Source organism: Pleurodeles waltl, chromosome 8 (assembly GCF_031143425.1).
Source record: "Pleurodeles waltl isolate 20211129_DDA chromosome 8, aPleWal1.hap1.20221129, whole genome shotgun sequence".
Taxonomy (NCBI): domain Eukaryota; kingdom Metazoa; phylum Chordata; class Amphibia; order Caudata; family Salamandridae; genus Pleurodeles; species Pleurodeles waltl.
The window spans coordinates 16886823-16912201 of record NC_090447.1 but is presented as its reverse complement, the minus strand read 5'-3'; the positions used below and the strand labels follow the sequence as shown (position 1 = coordinate 16912201).

At 44.8% G+C, this 25379-nt stretch overlaps 1 protein-coding gene across 1 annotated transcript in view; it reads left to right on the top strand.

Annotated features, from left to right (window-relative positions):
* Positions 1–25379, top strand: part of LOC138249300 (vomeronasal type-2 receptor 26-like) — a 200991-nt gene that overhangs the window by 93414 nt on the left and 82198 nt on the right. The window lies entirely within an intron of this gene.

Sequence of the window (25379 nt, the reverse complement as noted above, 5' to 3'; positions counted from 1 at the left end):
TGGATGAGCAGTGAGATGCTTGTAAGTGGATGAGCAGTGAGATGCTTGTAAGTGGATGAGCAGTGAGATGCTTGTAAGTGGATGAGCAGTGAGATGCTTGTAAGTGGATGAGCAGTGAGATGCTTGTAAGTGGATGAGCAGTGAGATGCTTGTAAGTGAATGAGCAGTGAGATGCTTGTAAGTGGATGAGCAGTGAGATGCTTGTAAGTGGATGAGCAGTGAGATGCTTGTAAGTGGATGAGCAGTGAGATGCTTGTAAGTGGATGAGCAGTGAGATGCTTGTAAGTGGATGAGCAGTGAGATGCTTGTAAGTGGATGAGCAGTGAGATGCCGGTAAGTGGATGAGCAGTGAGATGCCTGTAAGTGGATGAGCAGTGAGATGCCTGTAAGTGGATGAGCAGTGAGATGCCTGTAAGTGGATGAGCAGTGAGATGCCTGTAAGTGGATGAGCAGTGAGATGCCTGTAAGTGGATGAGCAGTGAGATGCTTGTAAGTGGATGAGCAGTGAGATGCCTGTAAGTGGATGAGCAGTGAGATGCTTGTAAGTGGATGAGCAGTGAGATGCCTGTAAGTGGATGAGCAGTGAGATGCTTGTAAGTGGATGAGCAGTGAGATGCTTGTAAGTGGATGAGCAGTGAGATGCTTGTAAGTGGATGAGCAGTGAGATGCCGGTAAGTGAATGAACAGTGAGATGCCTGTAAGTGGATGAGCAATGAGATGCTTGTAAGTGGATGAGCAGTGAGATGCTTGTAAGTGGATGAGCAGTGAGATGCTTGTAAGTGGATGAGCAGTGAGATGCTTGTAAGTGGATGAGCAGTGAGATGCTTGTAAGTGGATGAGCAGTGAGATGCTTGTAAGTGGATGAGCAGTGAGATGCTTGTAAGTGGATGAGCAGTGAGATGCTTGTAAGTGGATGAGCAGTGAGATGCTTGTAAGTGGATGAGCAGTGAGATGCCTGTAAGTGGATGAGCAGTGAGATGCCGGTAAGTGGATGAGCAGTGAGATGCCTGTAAGTGGATGAGCAGTGAGATGCTTGTAAGTGGATGAGCAGTGAGATGCTTGTAAGTGGATGAGCAGTGAGATGCTTGTAAGTGGATGAGCAGTGAGATGCTTGTAAGTGGATGAGCAGTGAGATGCTTGTAAGTGGATGAGCAGTGAGATGCTTGTAAGTGGATAAGCAGTGAGATGCTTGTAAGTGGATGAGCAGTGAGATGCTTGTAAGTGGATGAGCAGTGAGATGCCTGTAAGTGGATGAGCAGTGAGATGCCGGTAAGTGAATGAACAGTGAGATGCTTGTAAGTGGATGAGCAGTGAGATGCTTGTAAGTGGATGAGCAGTGAGATGCTTGTAAGTGGATGAGCAATGAGATGCTTGTAAGTGGATGAGCAATGAGATGCTTGTAAGTGGATGAGCAGTGAGATGCTTGTAAGTGGATGAGCAGTGAGATGCTTGTAAGTGGATGAGCAGTGAGATGCTTGTAAGTGGATGAGCAGTGAGATGCTTGTAAGTGGATGAGCAGTGAGATGCTTGTAAGTGGATGAGCAGTGAGATGCTTGTAAGTGGATGAGCAATGAGATGCCTGTAAGTGGATGAGCAGTGAGATGCCGGTAAGTGAATGAACAATGAGATGCCGGTAAGTGAATGAGCAGTGAGATGCCTGTAAGTGGATGAGCAGTGAGATGCTTGTAAGTGAATGAGCAGTGAGATGCTTGTAAGTGGATGAGCAGTGAGATGCCGGTAAGTGGATGAGCAGTGAGATGCTTGTAAGTGGATGAGCAGTGAGATGCCGGTAAGTGAATGAACAATGAGATGCTTGTAAGTGGATGAGCAGTGAGATGCCTGTAAGTGGATGAGCAGTGAGATGCCTGTAAGTGGATGAGCAGTGAGATGCTTGTAAGTGGATGAGCAGTGAGATGCTTGTAAGTGGATGAGCAGTGAGATGCTTGTAAGTGGATGAGCAGTGAGATGCTTGTAAGTGGATGAGCAGTGAGATGCTTGTAAGTGGATGAGCAGTGAGATGCCTGTAAGTGGATGAGCAGTGAGATGCCGGTAAGTGGATGAGCAGTGAGATGCCTGTAAGTGGATGAGCAGTGAGATGCCTGTAAGTGGATGAGCAGTGAGATGCCGGTAAGTGAATGAACAGTGAGATGCCGGTAAGTGAATGAGCAGTGAGATGCCTGTAAGTGGATGAGCAGTGAGATGCTTGTAAGTGGATGAGCAGTGAGATGCTTGTAAGTGGATGAGCAGTGAGATGCTTGTAAGTGGATGAGCATCGTAAGTGGATGAGCAGTGAGATGCTTGTAAGTGGATGAGCAGTGAGATGCTTGTAAGTGGATGAGCAGTGAGATGCTTGTAAGTGGATGAGCAGTGAGATGCTTGTAAGTGGATGAGCAGTGAGATGCTTGTAAATGGATGAGCAGTGAGATGCTTGTAAGTGGATGAGCAGTGAGATGCTTGTAAGTGGATAAGCAGTGAGATGCTTGTAAGTGAATGAGCAGTGAGATGCTTGTAAGTGGATGAGCAGTGAGATGCTTGTAAGTGGATGAGCAGTGAGATGCTTGTAAGTGGATGAGCAGTGAGATGCTTGTAAGTGGATGAGCAGTGAGATGCTTGTAAGTGGATGAGCAGTGAGATGCTTGTAAGTGGATGAACAGTGAGATGCTTGTAAGTGGATGAGCAGTGAGATGCTTGTAAGTGGATGAGCAGTGAGATGCTTGTAAGTGGATGAGCAGTGAGATGCTTGTAAGTGGATGAGCAGTGAGATGCTTGTAAGTGGATGAGCAGTGAGATGCTTGTAAGTGGATGAGCAGTGAGATGCTTGTAAGTGGATGAGCAGTGAGATGCTTGTAAGTGGATGAGCAGTGAGATGCTTGTAAGTGGATGAGCAGTGAGATGCTTGTAAGTGGATGAGCAGTGAGATGCTTGTAAGTGGATGAGCAGTGAGATGCTTGTAAGTGGATGAGCAGTGAGATGCTTGTAAGTGGATGAGCAGTGAGATGCTTGTAAGTGGATGAGCAGTGAGATGCTTGTAAGTGGATGAGCAGTGAGATGCTTGTAAGTGGATGAGCAGTGAGATGCTTGTAAGTGGATGAGCAGTGAGATGCTTGTAAGTGGATGAGCAGTGAGATGCTTGTAAGTGGATGAGCAGTGAGATGCTTGTAAGTGGATGAGCAGTGAGATGCTTGTAAGTGGATGAGCAGTGAGATGCTTGTAAGTGGATGAGCAGTGAGATGCTTGTAAGTGGATGAGCAGTGAGATGCTTGTAAGTGGATGAGCAGTGAGATGATTGTAAGTGGATGAGCAGTGAGATGCTTGTAAGTGGATGAGCAGTGAGATGCTTGAAAGTGGATGAGCAGTGAGATGCTTGTAAGTGGATGAGCAGTGAGATGCTTGTAAGTGGATGAGCAGTGAGATGCTTGTAAGTGGATGAGCAGTGAGATGCTTGTAAGTGGATGAGCAGTGAGATGCTTGTAAGTGGATGAGCAGTGAGATGCTTGTAAGTGGATGAGCAGTGAGATGCTTGTAAGTGGATGAGCAGTGAGATGCTTGTAAGTGGATGAGCAGTGAGATGCTTGTAAGTGGATGAGCAGTGAGATGCTTGTAAGTGGATGAGCAGTGAGATGCTTGTAAGTGGATGAGCAGTGAGATGCTTGTAAGTGGATGAGCAGTGAGATGCTTGTAAGTGGATGAGCAGTGAGATGCTTGTAAGTGGATGAGCAGTGAGATGCTTGTAAGTGGATGAGCAGTGAGATGCTTGTAAGTGGATGAGCAGTGAGATGCCGGTAAGTGGATGAGCAGTGAGATGCTTGTAAGTGGATGAGCAGTGAGATGCTTGTAAGTGGATGAGCAGTGAGATGCCGGTAAGTGGATGAGCAGTGAGATGCTTGTAAGTGGATGAGCAGTGAGATGCTTGTAAGTGGATGAGCAGTGAGATGCTTGTAAGTGGATGAGCAGTGAGATGCTTGTAAGTGGATGAGCAGTGAGATGCCGGTAAGTGGATGAGCAGTGAGATGCTTGTAAGTGGATGAGCAGTGAGATGCCGGCAAGTGGATGAGCAGTGAGATGCCGGTAAGTGGATGAGCAGTGAGATGCTTGTAAGTGGATGAGCAGTGAGATGCTTGTAAGTGGATGAGCAGTGAGATGCTTGTAAGTGGATGAGCAGTGAGATGCTTGTAAGTGGATGAGCAGTGAGATGCTTGTAAGTGGATGAGCAGTGAGATGCTTGTAAGTGGATGAGCAGTGAGATGCTTGTAAGTGGATGAGCAGTGAGATGCTTGTAAGTGGATGAGCAGTGAGATGCTTGTAAGTGGATGAGCAGTGAGATGCTTGTAAGTGGATGAGCAGTGAGATGCCTGTAAGTGGATGAGCAGTGAGATGCTTGTAAGTGGATGAGCAGTGAGATGCCTGTAAGTGGATGAGCAGTGAGATGCCTGTAAGTGAATGAGCAGTGAGATGCTTGTAAGTGGATGAGCAGTGAGATGCCTGTAAGTGGATGAGCAGTGAGATGCCTGTAAGTGGATGAGCAGTGAGATGCCGGTAAGTGGATGAGCAGTGAGATGCCTGTAAGTGGATGAGCAGTGAGATGCCTGTAAGTGGATGAGCAGTGAGATGCTTGTAAGTGGATGAGCAGTGAGATGCCTGTAAGTGGATGAGCAGTGAGATGCCGGTAAGTGGATGAGCAGTGAGATGCCGGTAAGTGGATGAGCAGTGAGATGCCTGTAAGTGGATGAGCAGTGAGATGCCTGTAAGTGGATGAGCAGTGAGATGCTTGTAAGTGGATGAGCAGTGAGATGCTTGTAAGTGGATGAGCAGTGAGATGCTTGTAAGTGGATGAGCAGTGAGATGCTTGTAAGTGGATGAGCAGTGAGATGCCTGTAAGTGGATGAGCAGTGAGATGCTTGTAAGTGGATGAGCAGTGAGATGCTTGTAAGTGGATGAGCAGTGAGATGCTTGTAAGTGGATGAGCAGTGAGATGCTTGTAAGTGGATGAGCAGTGAGATGCTTGTAAGTGGATGAGCAGTGAGATGCTTGTAAGTGGATGAGCAGTGAGATGCTTGTAAGTGGATGAGCAGTGAGATGCTTGTAAGTGGATGAGCAGTGAGATGCTTGTAAGTGGATGAGCAGTGAGATGCTTGTAAGTGGATGAGCAGTGAGATGCTTGTAAGTGGATGAGCAGTGAGATGCTTGTAAGTGGATGAGCAGTGAGATGCTTGTAAGTGGATGAGCAGTGAGATGCCGGTAAGTGGATGAGCAGTGAGATGCTTGTAAGTGGATGAGCAGTGAGATGCCTGTAAGTGGATGAGCAGTGAGATGCTTGTAAGTGGATGAGCAGTGAGATGCTTGTAAGTGGATGAGCAGTGAGATGCTTGTAAGTGGATGAGCAGTGAGATGCTTGTAAGTGGATGAGCAGTGAGATGCCTGTAAGTGGATGAGCAGTGAGATGCTTGTAAGTGGATGAGCAGTGAGATGCCTGTAAGTGGATGAGCAGTGAGATGCTTGTAAGTGGATGAGCAGTGAGATGCTTGTAAGTGGATGAGCAGTGAGATGCTTGTAAGTGGATGAGCAGTGAGATGCTTGTAAGTGGATGAGCAGTGAGATGCCGGTAAGTGAATGAGCAGTGAGATGCCGGTAAGTGAATGAGCAGTGAGATGCTTGTAATTGGAATGCTTGTAAGTGGATGAGCAGTGAGATGCTTGTAAGTGGATGAGCAGTGAGATGCTTGTAAGTGGATGAGCAGTGAGATGCTTGTAAGTGGATGAGCAGTGAGATGCTTGTAAGTGGATGAGCAGTGAGATGCTTGTAAGTGGATGAGCAGTGAGATGCTTGTAAGTGGATGAGCAGTGAGATGCTTGTAAGTGGATGAGCAGTGAGATGCCGGTAAGTGGATGAGCAGTGAGATGCTTGTAAGTGGATGAGCAGTGAGATGCCTGTAAGTGGATGAGCAGTGAGATGCTTGTAAGTGGATGAGCAGTGAGATGCTTGTAAGTGGATGAGCAGTGAGATGCTTGTAAGTGGATGAGCAGTGAGATGCTTGTAAGTGGATGAGCAGTGAGATGCCTGTAAGTGGATGAGCAGTGAGATGCTTGTAAGTGGATGAGCAGTGAGATGCCTGTAAGTGGATGAGCAGTGAGATGCTTGTAAGTGGATGAGCAGTGAGATGCTTGTAAGTGGATGAGCAGTGAGATGCTTGTAAGTGGATGAGCAGTGAGATGCTTGTAAGTGGATGAGCAGTGAGAGTCCGGTAAGTGGATGAGCAGTGAGATGCTTGTAAGTGGATGAGCAGTGAGATGCTTGTAAGTGGATGAGCAGTGAGATGCTTGTAAGTGGATGAGCAGTGAGATGCTTGTAAGTGGATGAGCAGTGAGATGCTTGTAAGTGGATGAGCAGTGAGATGCTTGTAAGTGGATGAGCAGTGAGATGCTTGTAAGTGGATGAGCAGTGAGATGCTTGTAAGTGGATGAGCAGTGAGATGCTTGTAAGTGGATGAGCAGTGAGATGCTTGTAAGTGGATGAGCAGTGAGATGCTTGTAAGTGGATGAGCAGTGAGATGCCGGTAAGTGGATGAGCAGTGAGATGCCGGTAAGTGGATGAGCAGTGAGATGCCGGTAAGTGGATGAGCAGTGAGATGCTTGTAAGTGGATGAGCAGTGAGATGCCGGTAAGTGGATGAGCAGTGAGATGCTTGTAAGTGGATGAGCAGTGAGATGCTTGTAAGTGGATGAGCAGTGAGATGCTTGTAAGTGGATGAGCAGTGAGATGCTTGTAAGTGGATGAGCAGTGAGATGCTTGTAAGTGGATGAGCAGTGAGATGCTTGTAAGTGAATGAGCAGTGAGATGCCGGTAAGTGGATGAGCAGTGAGATGCTTGTAAGTGGATGAGCAGTGAGATGCTTGTAAGTGGATGAGCAGTGAGATGCCTGTAAGTGGATGAGCAGTGAGATGCTTGTAAGTGGATGAGCAGTGAGATGCCTGTAAGTGGATGAGCAGTGAGATGCTTGTAAGTGGATGAGCAGTGAGATGCTTGTAAGTGGATGAGCAGTGAGATGCTTGTAAGTGGATGAGCAGTGAGATGCTTGTAAGTGGATGAGCAGTGAGATGCTTGTAAGTGGATGAGCAGTGAGATGCTTGTAAGTGGATGAGCAGTGAGATGCTTGTAAGTGGATGAGCAGTGAGATGCTTGTAAGTGGATGAGCAGTGAGATGCTTGTAAGTGGATGAGCAGTGAGATGCTTGTAAGTGGATGAGCAGTGAGATGCTTGTAAGTGGATGAGCAGTGAGATGCTTGTAAGTGGATGAGCAGTGAGATGCTTGTAAGTGGATGAGCAGTGAGATGCTTGTAAGTGGATGAGCAGTGAGATGCTTGTAAGTGGATGAGCAGTGAGATGCCTGTAAGTGGATGAGCAGTGAGATGCCTGTAAGTGGATGAGCAGTGAGATGCTTGTAAGTGGATGAGCAGTGAGATGCTTGTAAGTGGATGAGCAGTGAGATGCTTGTAAGTGGATGAGCAGTGAGATGCTTGTAAGTGGATGAGCAGTGAGATGCTTGTAAGTGGATGAGCAGTGAGATGCCGGTAAGTGGATGAGCAGTGAGATGCCTGTAAGTGGATGAGCAGTGAGATGCTTGTAAGTGGATGAGCAGTGAGATGCTTGTAAGTGGATGAGCAGTGAGATGCTTGTAAGTGGATGAGCAGTGAGATGCTTGTAAGTGAATGAGCAGTGAGATGCCGGTAAGTGGATGAGCAGTGAGATGCCGGTAAGTGAATGAACAATAAGATAACTGCAAGTCTTGTTTTTATTTTGTCACAATTTTGTATCTTCAAAGGCAAAGGTCAAAGGCCAGCATATGTGTTCTTACAATTGCCCCATATTTTATCCTGGAGATGTAAAGTGAACTGTCTGGCAATTATTGTGAATGGAAGGCTGTGAGATGTCAGTATTTTTTCTAACACACAACATTCAAATAGCTTGTAAATGAGCAGTACCAATATTTAAAAAAATATCAGCAATTAGGAAAGGACTTTTTTTGTCATTCAGAAGTGTGACAGGAACAAACATTTTCATAGGATCAAAACAAATCAGAACACTTTACTTGGTGAGGTGCAAATGATGAATATTTGAAGAAACCAGATTTCTAAACATTATCCTTTGTACACTAATTAGTTTTATGGGTAAAACTGCATGTCACTTGGATTTTTCTGGTCATATATTGAAAAATGTGGCGACTGTAATGAAAGTGTGCTACCACACCATGCCTTAGTAATATATTCATTTAAGGTGAGAGTTGTTAAACATGAACTAAGAAACATTTGTGCTTGTTTGTGAACCAAGAGTACAGTTAGGGGATCACACTTATCTTCTATTGCACCTAATTTTATATTGTACATGGAGCAAAAGTTGAGTCTATTTCCACTTAAATGCTAAAAAACCTCAGCCTGGAACTCTCGTTTAACCTATAAATATATCTGGCATGCTTTCAGAGGACGAAGAGACGCCACCTCTGACTCCTGGAGCAAGCCAATCCTCTGCCACCTCCTATTCTGGTCCATTTTTGATTGCTTCATCCAAATTTGCAATTTACATTGATCCAATTCCATTTATCTTTGAGCAGCTTTGTACACCTTTCGTATTCCAACACTTTAAAATGTCAAAATGCTCTGAAAAGCACCCAAACCATGCACAACAGAAATAAGCCCATTTGTTGGCAGTCATGTATAGTACAAACTTGACCCGAAGGTAATGGAGCACTCTACACATATGTTCATATTTATAAGAATGGAGATGTTAAGTTATTCTCTCAGAAACTGACACCAACTCGAACCTGGTACCCAATTCTTAAGTTGACAGCCTGGCCACAATGCCATATTCTCTCCCAAAGAAACAGAAAGTAAATACCTCTTAAAACCCTTCCTTTTGCCCAGTTTGCTAGCATTCTCAGACCTCCAAAAACACTTACCTTCAAAGGCAACACACTCCAGCTTGGCCAGAAGAGTAACAGCCGATAAAGCGACCTTAAATAAAGGCATCGAAGACATTATTGATTTTACCACATTATTACAGCTCTCCTGAACTGAGCTAGCTAAAAATTACCCCCACCTTACTTAGATGACGAGAAACGTTTTTCAACACACCCTAAAAACGTTCCTTACCACTCAGAGCAGTGACTGCCTTGTCTTTAAAACTTCAACTTATGTGACCTAGCTTCATTTCCTGATGCAAAACCATCCATACCACATGACTCCTGACGGGAGTCATGCCCACCACCCCAATGGCCAGCACAGGGGTCCTGTGTCCCCTGGGCATGGCCATTGCACCCAGTGCCATGTAGAGGGACCCATTTCAGGGCCCCCAATGGCATTTGCATTTAAAAAAAGAAATACTTACCTCTACTTGCCCTACTTACCTGGGATGGGGTCCCCCTTCCTCTGGTGTCCCTCTGGTGGGGTTGAAGGTGGTCCCGGGGCTTGGGGTGGGCACCTGTGGGACCTTTCCATGGTTTATGACCATGGAAATGGGTCCACATGTCCCCTAACGCATGCCCTGGCCCAGGCATTGAATAATGGCGCTAAGCAGGCTTTGCAACATTATTTAGGCCCGCCTCCCACCCGTGCACCTTTTTTGCATGGGAGGATAAATAAGGCGGTAGGGGCTTTGAGTCATTTTTTGGACAAGGATGACTACCTTGCATCTCATTGACCCAAAAAATAATGTAAACTCCAATATTTTTACGCTAGACGGGTCTAGCGTCAAAATATAAATATGGAGCTAAGTTTGTGCTGAATTTGTGTAAAAGAAAATGACGCAAATTCAATGGCACAAACAGTATAAATATGCCCCTAAGATTAAATACCCAAAAAATAAACCCTTTCTTCCTTTGCATTCTGCTCATTAGCAGATGCTTGGAACCTCCTCTTTTCACCTATGTACACCTTTCTTAGCTTCTTATCAGTGTCATGCCCGCTAGCCTCACCAGCTTTGGGGGTGCAAGGATATCAGCGAAATACATCATCCTGCACCCTGAACTCGACCTTAATCTTAACCCCTAGTAAAACCTTTTCATCTAAACCCAACAACCAATGGTATCCCTGCCTGTCTCCTGAGCCGCTCACTCAACCAGCCCGGAGGGGCACCTCTTTACCCAGGCTCCCAGTCTGTGCTGTGGTCAAACTAGACAGATAGATTGTTTAATCGAATACTTCTGCTTCTAACAGGCTTCCTCACAGTCCCTTACTCTGCACATTGGCTTCATGCATTTGGTTCTTCGTCCTAATATTTCTGCCAATGTCCTTGCACACCTGGAGCTGCTCAGGTAAGCAGGGCATTGGCTAACAGAGGAGATCTTGAAAGTGATATGCCTGGAGGACATGAATTTGAAACTAAATATAGAGGTTCATAAGGTTCCTATAATGTTTCTGTTTCAGATTGCAAAGTGTGTAAATATTACATCTGAGCTATTACTGAAACCAGTCTGGTTTCATTCCCATTACTTTCAAAGTATTGATTTCTCATCAAACACAGGGAGAGCTTGTATTGGGTTTCCTTTATAATTAAAACTATCCGATCTTGAATAGAGACATGCATAATTTTTACTGTAAGTTTTCTAGTTTTAAAAAATGGCATTAGTCTACTAAACTTCATTCCAATCCAGCTCTGGCTCTAAATTTTCTAGTCTAAATCCAGTTCTGGCTAACAAGCATGAAAGATGTCAGGCACATTTCTGTTTGCAAGTCCAAAGTTGCTGTTGACATGTCTCCAATTGTGAAGGGATATACACTTTTAGGTCTATATAGCAATCCAATGTCACAAATGTTTCTGTACTGCTGGAAACTTTCTTTAAGTACACATAAATGATGCAGAGGATGCCGACAATTGTTACTTCGAATAACATTCTGAGATCTAGATGCAGGAAGATGACCCACGCGCCTTGACCCACTGTGCACACTGCTTCAGCAGTAGGCCCTGGCATCCTTCACCAGATCCAAAGTCAACACAAGAAACAATCAGCTGAAGAAACTGTTTGTGAGCTTCAAAAAGCATGCCAGCCCTTTGTCTGCCCCTAAGCATACCTATTTTTAATGAAAACTACAAGAAACTCTCAACCTTCTTCAAAGACAAAATAAGAAAGATCAAATGCTCCCTCTCACCAAACTACTCTAAAACACCAACTGACGACTTAACTTGTAAACACTCAGGGTCTGAATCAAGAGGCCCTAGCGCCACCTTCGCCTCACCGTAGCTAAGGCGGCACTAAAGTGGCTTTTCGCATGCACCATATTTACAAAGTGGCGTGATGTAAACCCTTGCACCACATCGTGCCTGCGCCAGGCATAATGTATGCCAGGGGGGCTTTACCTCATTAGGGGGGGGCGAAATAATGGCGCAAGGAAATCTAAGATATTTCCTTGCGCATTTTTTTCAGCATTTTTAACGCCTGCTCAGAGCGGGCGTTAAAAGGGGGCATACTATTGAACACAATGGGCCCCTATATACTCTGCAGGAGTACTGCCAAAGGTTTGGCTCTACTCCTGCAGAGTACATCAATAGCATCAAGAATTCTGATGCTATTGCCTACCCTGCACCATGGTGCACCATATTTTAAATTTGGCACAAACATGGTGGCGGTAGAGGGCGCTAAGGGGCGCAAGGAAAGTGGCGCTGCACTGGGTGTAGCACCACTTTTCTTAAATCAGCCCCTCACTGACCTGCTCATTATTCCAGGTGGTCTTACTAGCAGACGTGATTAACACCAGCGCAGATCATAATCCATCCTCACATTACCCTGACCCTGGGCCAGCCAAGCTGGGGAAACACATCAGCCCTTTCCTCATCCTTTTCCTAGCTCTAGCGGTCATCCACCCCTAGAGACAAGGCATAGCCCCCGATGCCTTGAAAATCAGCCAATTCACTCCTTTACTCATTAACAGGGACCTGATCCAGTAGATCTGAATTACTTTTGGACCATCAATAAACTTTTCTAATAAAGATCTTAGAGAGCTGTGCCATCAAAAAACTAATACTCTTCATCACAAAAAACAAGCTACTTGCTGATCTACAATCAGGCATCAGAGCCAGCAGAGGCACAGAATGCACCATGCTCCAGATAGTTGAAGATGGACACTGCCTTCTAGACAGTGGGGGATCCTATCTACCCATCCTCCTAGACTTCCCAGTGGCATTTCCTTGGAACTACCAATGAGATAAGTGCCATGCTTCTGTGGTGGTTCAAATCCTATATCACTAATTACAAATAAAATAGCAAACTCTTTTAAGCTTCTCACCTTTACTCCAGCAGTCCCTCCCCGTCTAAACTATTCCTCAAGCTCTTCATTTTGTACATGGAACCACTCTGCTTTGTCTTGAAGCACTCAATCTTTGGTGCAAACCCCAGTCCTTCTACAGGTATTCTGAAACCTCACCTGCATTCATTAAGCTCGCTACTCTGTTGTGCATCTCATATATGACACAAGAAGTTCAGATCACATTAATCCAAATCTACTGTAGCTCAGGTGGCTCCCTCCACTAACTTAGGAAGGAACTGGTGATTGCAGGGGTCTCACAATCAATTCAAAGAGCAAATACCTTCTTCCTGGAAACACCTAATCAACTCCTTTGGGAATGGACCTAGAATGTGGAACTTTATGGCCCATATTTATACTTTTTTAGCGTCGCGTTTGTGCCGCTTTTTGACACAAAAGCGGCGCAAAAATACAAAATACAATTTTATTTTGTAAATTTGCGCCGCATTTGTGTCATCGTCAAAAAATTACGCAAATGCGGCCCAAACGTACAAAATACAATTGTATTTTGTAAGTTTGCGCCGCTTTTGCGCCAAAAAGCGGCACAAATGTGACGCTAAAAAAGTATAAACACGGGCCTATATCTCCTGCTTAAGAATGTCATATGGGTCCTTCAGGAGAGAACTCAAAGCCTTCCTCTTCTAACATCACTTCCAATAAGGAACGTCTACACACCCTTGTACTATTGTTCACTGTGCTACCCTAAATATCTTTTCAAGAGATTTCTCAAACCTAACATGTGATACTAAGTAAAGCTGTCTCATCCTTCAGCCATTTCAATAGTGTGATTTGTACTAATTTATACTTATTTTATTTTAATAATAACATAGGATTGGAGTGGCAGCCAGGGAAGGAAATTAGAGAGGACAAAGGGACAAGAAAACAACACCTTGAGTCATGGTCGGCTTTAATGCTGGCGGAGGCTGGTGTGAAGGTCTTTTTCAGTCCCCCTCCCCATGACCTCTTTCTCCATGGACTCCCTCATTATTGCCCTCCAAAAGGAAGTCAGAGCACTTTACATCACTCAAACTACATACATACATGTGTAAATCAGTCTATTGGAAACGTCACATAAGACAATGAGGACTACAAGGTGTAGGAATCATATGACATCCATCGGATTAGGTGATATATTTTAGGAGTGTTTGGTCTGAAGAAGTAAAAACTCTGGATTTAAAATGTACCACAATGGTTGTGGTTGTCTTTAATAGTAAGAATTAATGTATGCCCAAATAAACTCATTTTAGCAACATTAGGATAATGAAAGATCTGGGAAAACAAATTATGTTGTAACCTATATCATGCAGGTTGCATGCATCTATTTGATGACATTTCATAAGTCACTGTCCTGTATTAGGATCGTAATTTTTGAACTGCAAGTAACAAAAGGATCTCTGTGACACAAGCAGTAACCCAGTAAGGTGACCGCATGAAATACCAGTCTGAGGTCAGCATGGTACATGTTCTTTGCAACAGGCATATTATCCCTTTGTGGTACTGTATGATGAGTCAGAACTGCCAATAGACAAAACTGTGATCGCTTTCCACCAGGGACATTAGTCACCAGAGCCATCTTGACACTTTAATTGCTGCCTGAGAACTGTCTGACACACACGGAACTATGCAGCAGGTACTTTTAAAACCTGTGTTATTTCTAAACACAGCACCCCTGACGTCAGCACATGTGCGACTGCACCATCTGCACTGCCAGGAGCTGGCCCGCCTTGAATATACAGAAAGACAAACACCATACGTGATAGATTGATGATTACTAGCAACATTTTCTGAATCTCAATTCTACAGGACCAGCAAGGGAGTCTAGTCTTTCCTAGGATAATCTGTGATCCAAAATACAACACAATGCTCAGACCCATATCTTTCAGAGACTCTCAATACACACACTGTAGTGGAATTTACTCATAATATTGCAACGTTTCAATTTCCTTCTCTTAGTGTCGCATACACTTGTTACCTCTCAAAAGTTTTTTTTAGATAATTAAACATCCATTGAAGCAGTTCTTGTTCCAAAACATCTGCCTTGCATCACACCGTTGTCCAATCATAATGCCTCTTTGGGATGTCTCTGTTACACAGGAATATGGTTTTATCTCACCAGCCTACTACCTTATTCTGTGATTGCCCCCCACTTACAGCTGCCAGAGGACACGTATGTTACGTTATGTATGAAATGAATGAGTGGAAAACATCACAAAGATGGTTACGTCCTACTGGGGTGTTGTGTTGTCCCCCTCATCTCCTCCATGAAATCCATCAATATGCCAATACACTGACTACAAACCATTGCTGCAATCTAGAATCTTAGTGCCCCAAGACAAGCACAAGGAAAAGAAATGCCAAACTATTTCCTAGAAATGATACAATACCATGCATTCTAAGATGAGTGTGATTTCCCATTTTAGTGAGGCATCCACCATGGCCACCAGGCGTTTCGTAGTATCTCAAGATTTACATTTCTTCTTTGGAGGCCGACAATGAAAACAAAGCACACCCAACCAATGTAGGAGGCAGGCCTGGTTTGTAGTGGGTACCTAAGGTACTTACACCTTATACCAGGTCCAGTTATCCCTTATTAGTAAAATGTGGACAGTGTCTTAAAGCCAGGCTCTTTAGGGGCAGTGTGGATGAGCAGCCAAGACCTAACTAGGAGACATGCAAAGCTCATTCAATACCACTGCAGTCACACAGTACTCACACATGAAAGAAAAAGAAAATATTCAGAGTTACAAAAATAAAGGTACTTTATTTTGGTGACACAAATGCCAAAAATACCTTAGTGACTATACTCCCTTACGAGGTAAGTAATACACAAATTATATACACTAGAATGCAGAAAATAGCTGTAAAGACAGTTAGAAAACAGTGCAAATAGTGAAAATCACAATAGTTAGAAATGGGCCTGGGGGAACACAAACCATATACTAAGAAAGTGGAATACAAAAGTCTGTTTTCTCTTAGGCAAGAGTAGTGTGTAGAGGGGAAGTAGGAGTATTAGAAAACACCAAAGGTAAGTAATAGAACCCACCCCAGAGCCCAGGAGAGCAGGAGTAAATCACAGTAACTTTCCTAGAGCACACAAGAACACGAGAAAGAAGATTAGGTAAGAACCAAAAGAGACTGCAAGACACCAACGATGGATTCCTGGACCTGAAGACCTGTGGAAGAAAGGGACCAAGTCCAAGAAGCACTGAAGATTCCAGAGAGAACAAGAGCCCCTGCTAACCTGGATGAAGGTGCAAAAGAAGAACCACCGGCAACAGTCAGTACTGCATCGAAGAAGACAGATGTGGATTCCTGGTTGGTGCAGAAGATGTCCCATGCCAGATGGAGGATTGCAGTCTGGTTTGCGTCGCTGGATTCTGCCAACAAGCCTTTGCACATGCAAAACTCACTGTTAGGGGAAAATGTTGCTGCTCAGGACCAGGAGGGATTTGATGGACTCTACCCAGTAGGGGGGTCAGAGGGCACTCTCAGCAACTTAGAGAGCCATCAGAAGACCAGTCACCATGCACAGGAGTCCCACAGCATGGGGACAAAGAAAGTGCAAAAGGCGGCCCATGCAGCACTACACAAGGGGGCCCCACGCCGCCGCTGCCAGGAAGGTGGACATTGCAGGAAGGAGTGCTGGGGGCTGGAGCTGCACGTTGCATGAAGAACTTCATGGAAGGATGCCAATAAGCCTTGGCAACTGCCAAACATGTGGTGCATGGGGGTACTGTCTTGCGTGGTGAGGCAAGCTCTTACCTCCACCAAAGTTGGACAGTTGGACGTCAGGACATTCGGGACCACTTCAGTCCACCACCCGTGTTGCTGGATCCCTGCACTTCATCAGGAGAGGAGACCCACGCCACCGGTCGTCGCTGCAGATGGGTGCCTGCTGAAGCAGGGGAGTGGCTCCTTTACTCCAATGGAGATTCCTTTGTTTTTCTGGTTCAGACCAAAGGCAAACAGTCCTCTAAGGATGCACAACCTGGAAACAATTGCAGTTCCTGGCAGGAGCTGAAGATACAATGTTGCAGAAGTTGTCTTTGCTTCTTTGTTGCAGTTTGTAGAGTTCCTAGAGGGTCCGGATGCAGTTTCTTCGGTAAGAAGGTGAAGTAAAGGATGTAGAGGATTCCTGCTGGAATCTTTCAATCTGAATCTGAAGAACCACCCAAGAGAGGGATGCTAAATAGCCCGGAAAGGGGGATTGGTCAGCTAAACAGGTAAACACATATCAGGGGAGGGCTCTGACGTCACCTGCTGGTACTGGCCACTCAGATGCTCCCAGAGTGCCCTACCAACTTGGAATCCAAGATGGCAAAACCCAGGGACCCTCTGGAGGAGCTCTTAGCACCAGCCCTGGGGTGGTGATGGACAGGGGAGTGGTCACTCCCCTTTCCTTTGTCCATTTTCGTGCCAGGGCAGGGACTGGCGGTCCCTGAACCAGTGTAGACTGGATTATGCAAGGCACCATCTGTGTCCTTCAAAGCATTTCCAGAGGCTTGCGGAGGCTACCCCTCCCAGCTTGCGGAGGCTACCCCTCCCAAGCTTGTAACACCTATTTCCAAAGGGAGAGCATATAACACCCCTCTCCCAAAGAAAATCCTTTGTTCTGCCTTCCTGGGCCTGAGCTGCTCAAGCAACCGGAGGGCAGAAACCTGTCTGAGAGGCGGCAGTAGCTGGGGCTGCCTGGAAAACCTCAGAAGCCTGCAATGGCAATACTAGGGGTCCACTAAGGAGCCCCCAGAGTGCATGGAACCATACAACCAATGCTTGCAAAAGCATTGGGGTTTGATTCCAACATGTTTGATGTTACCATTATGTAGCTGGACATAGGTAGTGACCTGTGTCCAGTACACGCGTAAAAATGGCACCCCACACTCACTAAGTCTGGGAAAATGGTCCTGGAGGTTGTGGGGGCACCTCTGCTAGTGCAGGGTTGCCCTCACACACAGGTACTCTGCACCCTGCCCTCAGGGCTGAAGGGCCTGCTATGGGAGTGACTTATAAGTGACCTGGTGCAGTGTAAATGGCAGTGAAAGGGTGCATGCACCTTTTCACACAGGCTGCAATAGCAGTCCTGCAGAAGCCTTTGCATGGGCTCCCTATGGGTGGCAAAAGAATTTCTGGAGCCCATAGGGATCCCCTGGAACCCCAATGCGCTGGGTACCTAGGTACCATATGCTAGGGACTTATAAGGGGGCACCGGTATGCCAATTTTAGATGAAATACTGGGTTACCAGTATGCAGTGACAAAATTTAGAGGAGAGAGAGCATAATCACTGGGTCCTGGTTAGCAGGATCCCAGTGAACACAGTCAAACACACTGACATCAGGCAGAAAATAGGGGTGACCATGCCAAAAAAGAGGGTACTTTCCTACACACCCACTCCCCGTAGGCCGGGGCATAGCTTGATCAGTATGATTGGGGGTGGGTGAAAGTTTTATTTTTTAAAGAAATCACGCTGCCATATTTTGGTAAAATACTTTATCTGAGAAGCAGGACATACGGGGGCTTAGAGGGAGAACAGTACATATTGCTAGGGTCACTTAAAACACAATATATTGTGAAATAATGAACAGTTTAACGCCTGACAAAACAGACAGTAGAGAGTGTGTGTGTATGTTTATGTTTGTGTCTGCTTGTAAAAATCCTAGATGAAATCTGACACACACCTCACCATACCCAACTGAAAACACTTGCACCCACCTATTTGCTAGAGAATACATTTTTTACGGGTGTGTAACTATCACACACTCACCTGGTCCTAACCGCTGAGACAACACTGGAGCCAATGCTGGACCTCCACTCCCTCTCACAAAGACGCAGGGCCCAGAGAAAGTACACCTAGACTCAGCCGGACACTTCAAGGAGACACGGAGACACTTCAGGCACTGCTACTGCTCGGTGAGGGTACTACTCCGCTTAACCAGATACATTGCTTCTGGGACCTTCCAGACATGTGAAGGTGCACTGACAGGAAACCAGCACCTCAGGTGCTGTGTAGACGTGATGCACTGAGGACAAGAAGAAGAGGCAATTACCATCAATACACTGACATGCCTCTACTTAATTTACAATGCACTGTTTCAATAACCAACACTCATAGGTTTTTTAAAAAATCACAGCATAAGAGGAGAATAACCAGGTTCTTGAATGAGAGTTTCCTAAGACTCATGAGGAAGAACTTGAAATATATTTTGGAGCCTTATGACAGTCATTGGATAAGTCAGAGCAAAGATTGGAGTTCTGGACCATAAATACACTGGAGTCAGAGTCACTCCCAAGGCATAATTGGAAACAAGGTTACACTTGGTGAATAGGTTGGAGCTTAGCAAAATCCCCCACAGTATGCATAGAAGCAAGGTTACACACAGAACTAGGTTTCACTTGGAACAAGGTTGGAGTTACTGGCACTCCCAGGGTTACATTTGGTACATGAGTTGGAGTTACTAACACTCCCAAGGTATGCTTAGAAACAAGGTTACACTCTGTACTAGATTTCACTTGGAGCAAGATTACAATTGCTACTAGATTTCACTAGGAACATGGTTACACTCAGTACTAGATCTCACTTGGAACAAGGTTATACTTGGAACCAGACTAGAGTTATCAGCACTCCCAGGGTTTGCTAGAAAACACAATAAGGAGGTTGCAAGGCTCATACAAATATCGGTTGCTCAGAAAAATATTCTTCTCAACACTTCTATTCTAAGCAGAAAACACAGGGTTCATTCTCTGCTACATGAGCAAAAAACAGTTCCAGTGTCAAAGTAAAAGAGAGGGTCTGGAGAAAGGACAAGCAAGGCGTGCTAGAGGATAAACTACGCAGGAGGAACTGGAGACAAGTCTAGTGTCTCGAGGAGGCAGAATATCAGGCCTGCTTACTACTTAAAGGACTAGTGCACACTAACCTGAAGGAAAGGTACTGGGCCTTGTCTAGTACTTTACTGGAATCGAAAGACAACAGGGGGCTTGGTTCAAGAGCTCGAGAGGAGTCAGAAACGTAGCTCAAGAAGAAAGACACTGGAAGCATCGCAGAAGCCTAGATCACTAGGTCATTAGGAAGGCTTGTAGGAATAGAATGCTGGAATTTACAAACAACTCGATGTTGAGTGCAAGGAAGAAGATTACATAGGACTGGAGCACTGAAGATCTAGGTGACTTATAAGGATGCGTGCAGGGACGTTGCTTGAACAGGATGGGAGGCTGAAGATCGGGGTGACTCAGGGATGTTGCACAGGCAGGACGGGAATGAGGCCAAGACTCGATGCAAGTTCAGATGGTATATTTATACAGGAAGGCTAGAAGGCTCCAGGAGGGCATGTGTGCTAAGTAGAAGCATAGAATATAGCAGTAACCATGTTACATACAATGGATGTGAGGCCTTTTGGAAGGCAGGTGCAAACGGCAGTTAGCAACAATCAGCAAGTACAACAGAAGTGCATGATGGTTCAAGCAAATAAGTTACTATGGAAAATGTAACCATCCTAACGAGACATGTGATATGCATAGGTGCACATAGACCAAGCTTACCTAGCAATGGAATAGAAGGGTCAGTGGTTCAGGCTTCCTGGGAGGGAAATCATCGAGATCTTGCTACTGGAAGGCACCCTAAATGAAGATTAACTGGGAAAAGGCATCACACGGGAGGGGTACCAAGAGCCTGGTGGTGACTAACACCCACCGCGCACAGGACACAAGATGGATTTGTGACAGTAACACCCCATAGAATCCCCCCTGAAGCTACGGCCCAGCCAGTGGGAAACTTTGAACATCCACCAGGCACCATGTTACCAGAGTTGTTGCTTCTGATAGGCCCTTATTGTGAGATTTATTTATATTAATGCATGCTCGCTGCCTACTAGCACATGCAGTAGATGTTAATGAAGTCAATGTGTCCTACAATGTAGCACTTATAAGATAAACATGGTCAATTGACTCAGTCTTCACATAAATCCTGCAAGTAGTCTCTGTCGGATACAGATATTTTGAACAAGGTTCGTCACATGGTGGAGGAGTGACATATATTATTAGTCTCTTTGCCACATCTATACCTACAATCACAGGTGTAGATAACCATTGTATATTTATTTCTGTACTTCATTTGCTATCTTATTTATTTTATTAACTTATCATCCTCAGAGTACCAACTTTCCTACCAAATATTTTAAATAAATACTCTCCCTGGTTACTTCAACTGACATATTGTAATTGGCCATCAACCTACTAAATACACAACCCTTCAGACAGGAAAAAAGTTCAGTCATAGGAGACAATCATAATAAAAGTTAGACATTAGACCCTATGTGGTTTTCTGACCCATTCATTGTGATTTGGATTACTCAACATTGCGAATGCGTCTTGTGGCCTGGTCATTTGTCTATTATGTTTTAAATTAACTTCACTCATACTAAAACACTATTATCTATCATTCCCTTCTAAAGTTGGGCAGACAGTAAACAAAGGCAGTCAAACCTAGGAGGATCAAACCAGACTCCCAGCTATGATCCATGGGGCCAGATGTATCATCTAACCCTTTTGCGAATCGGTAATAGCAATTTTTAAGAAATCGCTATTTCTGATTCACAAAATGGTATGTATCATATTTGCGATTCGGTAATAGCGTTTTTGTAAAAATCGCAAATGCTATTACCGAATCGCAAATTGCGATACAGACCCCATGCGCACCCATGGGCCTGTAGGCCCATATTTGCGATTACTTAGCATTTCCCAAATTGCGAATTCCTAACTGGAATTTGCAGTTTAGGAAATGCAAAACCCCAGGGTGTTGGGAGTTTAAGGCCCCCTCTGCTGCACCCCAAAACTTATTTTAGGACATGTAAGGCGCACACATGCCAAAGGGGCATGCGTGTGTTACATGTCAATTTTAAAAATGCATATTTAATGCATTTTTAACATTTGCACATGGTAATTGCGATTCCTTTATGCCCAATTCGCATTAGTTAAGGAAAAGCTTCATACAAGTGCCTTAGAAATCGCAAATAAGGATTCCTTATTTGCGATTTCTTATTCAGAGAATCGCAAATTGCGATTTTCTAAACGGGCTCGCAATTTTAAGGAATAGCTATTTTAGCGATTCCTTAAAATTGCATTGCCAATGCCTTTCATACATAGTGAAAGGCACGTTTGTATTCGGCAAACGGGGATTTGCATTGTTTGCGAATGCAAAAAGGCTTGATACATGTGGCCCATAGTCCCTAGTACACATCAATTCTTTATTGATGTTCGTTAGGGGCTAATGTGTCCCAAGCTGCCGTATATAGGTGATTAGAAACCATGGAGGAGTTGATTCAGATCCAGTTTTCTTTGTGAGTTCTTAAATGGAACTTCAGTGTTCTGGAATCTCCAGATTAGCATTTGGTTTCCTAAGGAGCGGTGTTATTAAGGTATGTTTACATTAGGTCGTGGGGCCACTGGGATGTTACAGAGGCATTGAGAAATCAATTAATTATATCTATATATCATTGCCACTAGGTAGTTATAGTTAGGAACATGTTTCCATAGAAAAAGCGATTTTTGACTTGCCTATATCTTTGGCACCATTTGACAAATCTTCAAAAAGTTTCCAAAAACAGTGGCCCGCTGATTCATGGTGCAAGTGCAATGTTTTGGGGTGATCTGTGAAGAAGGGGCCGAGGAAAAGGGGGCTAAAAAAATCATTGCGTTTCCTAAGTTAATTCCCATAGGATCTGTCAATACATCTCCCGCCCGATCTGCTGGAGAGAATTACACCAAATTCGACAGAAAGTTAACTGTCGGTACACAGATTGTGCTTTTTGTTAAGTGGTGTAAATCCATTCAGTAGTTTTTTTAGAAATTAGAGGGAAATTCAAACTTGTATGTCTCTGGCTGCGAAGTATTCGCAAACAAAGACAAGCTTGTGCAGGGAAATGCACAGCTCTTATTGGTTACCAACACTTTAAACTAAGAAGTCTTGGCAGTCATCTTGAGACTCTGCTTCAGAGGAGTCCCAGTAAAAAAACTTTAAAAAAACTAAAAGGGTCCAGGGTAGAGACACCCGGACACCTTAGCACTTTAATTTGTTTTTTGCTGTGAATTCACAAATTGGCAGCAAATGTTGTTTAAAAAAACAAGCGTGACTCCTGGGACCACCATCTCCCCGGAGCATTCATTTTTTTATATGTGCCCTGGGGACTAATACTCCCCAGGGCTTCTATTATATCATATGACGGGGGCCAATGGCCCCCCGCACCCTGGGGGCCACCACCTCCCAGGGCTTCATTTAAAATATATGAAGGGGGCCGTGGCCCCCTGCACCCTGGGGACCACCACCCCCAGAGCTTCTATTATATCTAATGTGGGGGGCCCACAGCTTCCCCACCCCCGGGGTGTCCCACCCCCCATGGCTTTGTTTAAAATATATACAGGGGGCCCGTGCCCCCTCCTGCCCTAGGGACCAGCACCCCCGCCCCCCCTCCTGGGGCAAAGAGAAAAAAAGTGAAGGGGATTAGTTTCGGACCCCCATTAGCCCCTTGGACTACCACCCCAGCTCCATGCTTGCTGAAGCAATGGGACTGCAGGGGAGGCCTTAAGGCTTCCCCTGCAGTGCCAGGTAGCCCATAAGGGTTTTTTATTTAAAAACAAAATTGGAAACATGAATAAATGAATGAATAAGTAGGGACTGTGGTGGAGCCCTTGAGGGCTCCCTCAATATCCCTAATAGCCCATATAGGACTAAAAACAAATAATGAAAAAAAGCTGTAGCTTAGTGTGAAGGTCTCCCCAGTGAGCATTGGGGGTTCCAAGTCCAGCTGGACATGTTACCCCCTTTATAATTAATAATAAAGTACACATTCTTATATTTGTTAACAAATAATTTTTTTTATTTTTTATTTTAAATTGTACACAAATAGCTCATTATAACTATATCAGACATCAAAGCCTAAAAGACTCTCCGTCTCCCTTTCTTTCTCTCTCTCTGTCTCTCTTTCAATCAATACTTCCACTCACACACCCATTCAGACACTTACACACCCACTCACAGACCTAGTCAGACACTAATGAACCCATTCAAAGACCCACTCAGACAGTCATGAACCCACTCATAGACCCACTCAGACCCTCATACACTCACTCATAGCTCCAGTCAGACCCTCACTCACCTACAGCCAACTTTCACCATACATGCGCAAAGGGCCGTGTGCAGGGTTGGGTGGTTAGGGGGGTTGGCCACAGGGACTGGCTGCATGTCAGCCCTCACGGGCAACCCCTACTGCACACAGGAGAAGGCTGTGCACGGTGCAAGGTAAGTGCTTATTGGGGTTTGGCCTCATGGCCTGGCTGCAGGCCACACCCTGTGGCCAACCACCACTGCACACTGCCAAAGCCCATGTGTGTCAGTAGTTGGATTCACGCATAGCAATGAAAATTACTTTACGTTTAAAAAAACATGGAAATTCACTGCAAAAAAGCATAGGTTACAGGGAAGGTATAGTTAAGTTCTGAATGTCCTTGTACAAAAATTCAGCAGTTATGGTTAGAGTTCTTTCAAGTAACTAAAACTCGTGGCCTAAGGTAACTATAACTCGCACCTTTGCCATGCACAGCTAGTTACTCCACATAATATATAATTGATGCAATCTTTCATACTGTCACTGCAATCTTTGCTATAAAATTATTGATGAGACAACTGTGCATGATGCGGGCACGAGTTATAGTTACATTAGGGTGCAAGACCTCCTATTACAAATGATTAGGTTACATCAGGGTAATTACGCTAGAGCATGATGGGGCCCACATGGTGAAGTAACTGATCTTATACTGTGGGGGCCAGCATGCACCACTGCCTTGCCCCTCTTCTGAGTGGTAATGGATTAATGCAATTTTCACTAACCATTGAACTTGCACCCTCCACTCCAAAAGGACCACCCGCGTTCCTTGCAGGGTCACCATTGGATAGATTAGAACACTTACAATTTTCTCTACTAGTCTTTGGCGCTGTCATTTCACCTAGTGTACTAGTGGAAAAAGAACCAGAGTCTGCAGTGTTTGTGCATGATGCACTTTCATATTTTTTATAAAGGGCAGTTATTTTTTAGTCTCGGGCACCAAGCACTTTCTGCTTCCCCTTCTGTTTGTCACTCAGTAACGTTTCTACCTCTTCTATGAGATTGTCTATTGAGGACAACTTACAGTTGTCTCCTGTACTTTTTAGGATTCTTGGATTTTTCCCCTTGCCCTGCGGAACCTCAGCTGCCTTACATTTGCCCATCACATAGGCCTCTTTGACAGTTTCCTAAGTGTTACAGCATATAAACAATTATGACAATACCTCCAGACAATCCCCATGAGCACAGTTCCCTTTGTGGACCACTAACTGTACCTATCAAAAACAGTAAGAAGTTCACTAAGGATCAATCCTGTTCGATTACTCTATCTGGTGCCTATTTCTTCCAAATTATCAGTTTATCTACATCTACAGGGTTAATTCAGAGGACATCACATACAAAATGAATTAACTAAGTTAGGCATGCAATCAACCTCCCACAATTCCCCTATACAAGAGGGTTTACATCCTAATGTCTTCGTGGAATTCAAGCAGCATCACTAACGCTTCCTTTACCCTAATCCTGCATTTACCAAATACCTATTAAAAACAACACAATCCAGCGTCCCATAGCAATGCACAGATGAACAGCCAAGGGGGGTGGCCCTGTTGTGCTTCTTTTTGGTGCTGACAAGCACAGGATAGGCACCCCTTGGCCTGGGTTTTGCCAGGGTACAACCTGCATGCATCCCGCGAAGCGCGAGCAGGTGACACGCAATACAGCGCCGAGAACAGACACAGATGCACAATGTTATAGGGGCTGCCTCTGTGGGCCCTGGGTTCACTGGGTGATGAAGTCCTTAATTGAAGCAATACCACTGGACTCTGGCACAGCAGAAGAAGGTAACCCACTATATAGCATCAGGATGAGACACAGGTGCATATTGTTATAGGGGCCACCTCCTGCGGCCCTGGGCTCACTGGGGTATGTAGTTTCTCCTGGAAGAAGTACTTCTGGACTCCTGAGCAGCAGAAGAAGGTAACACACTATATGGAGC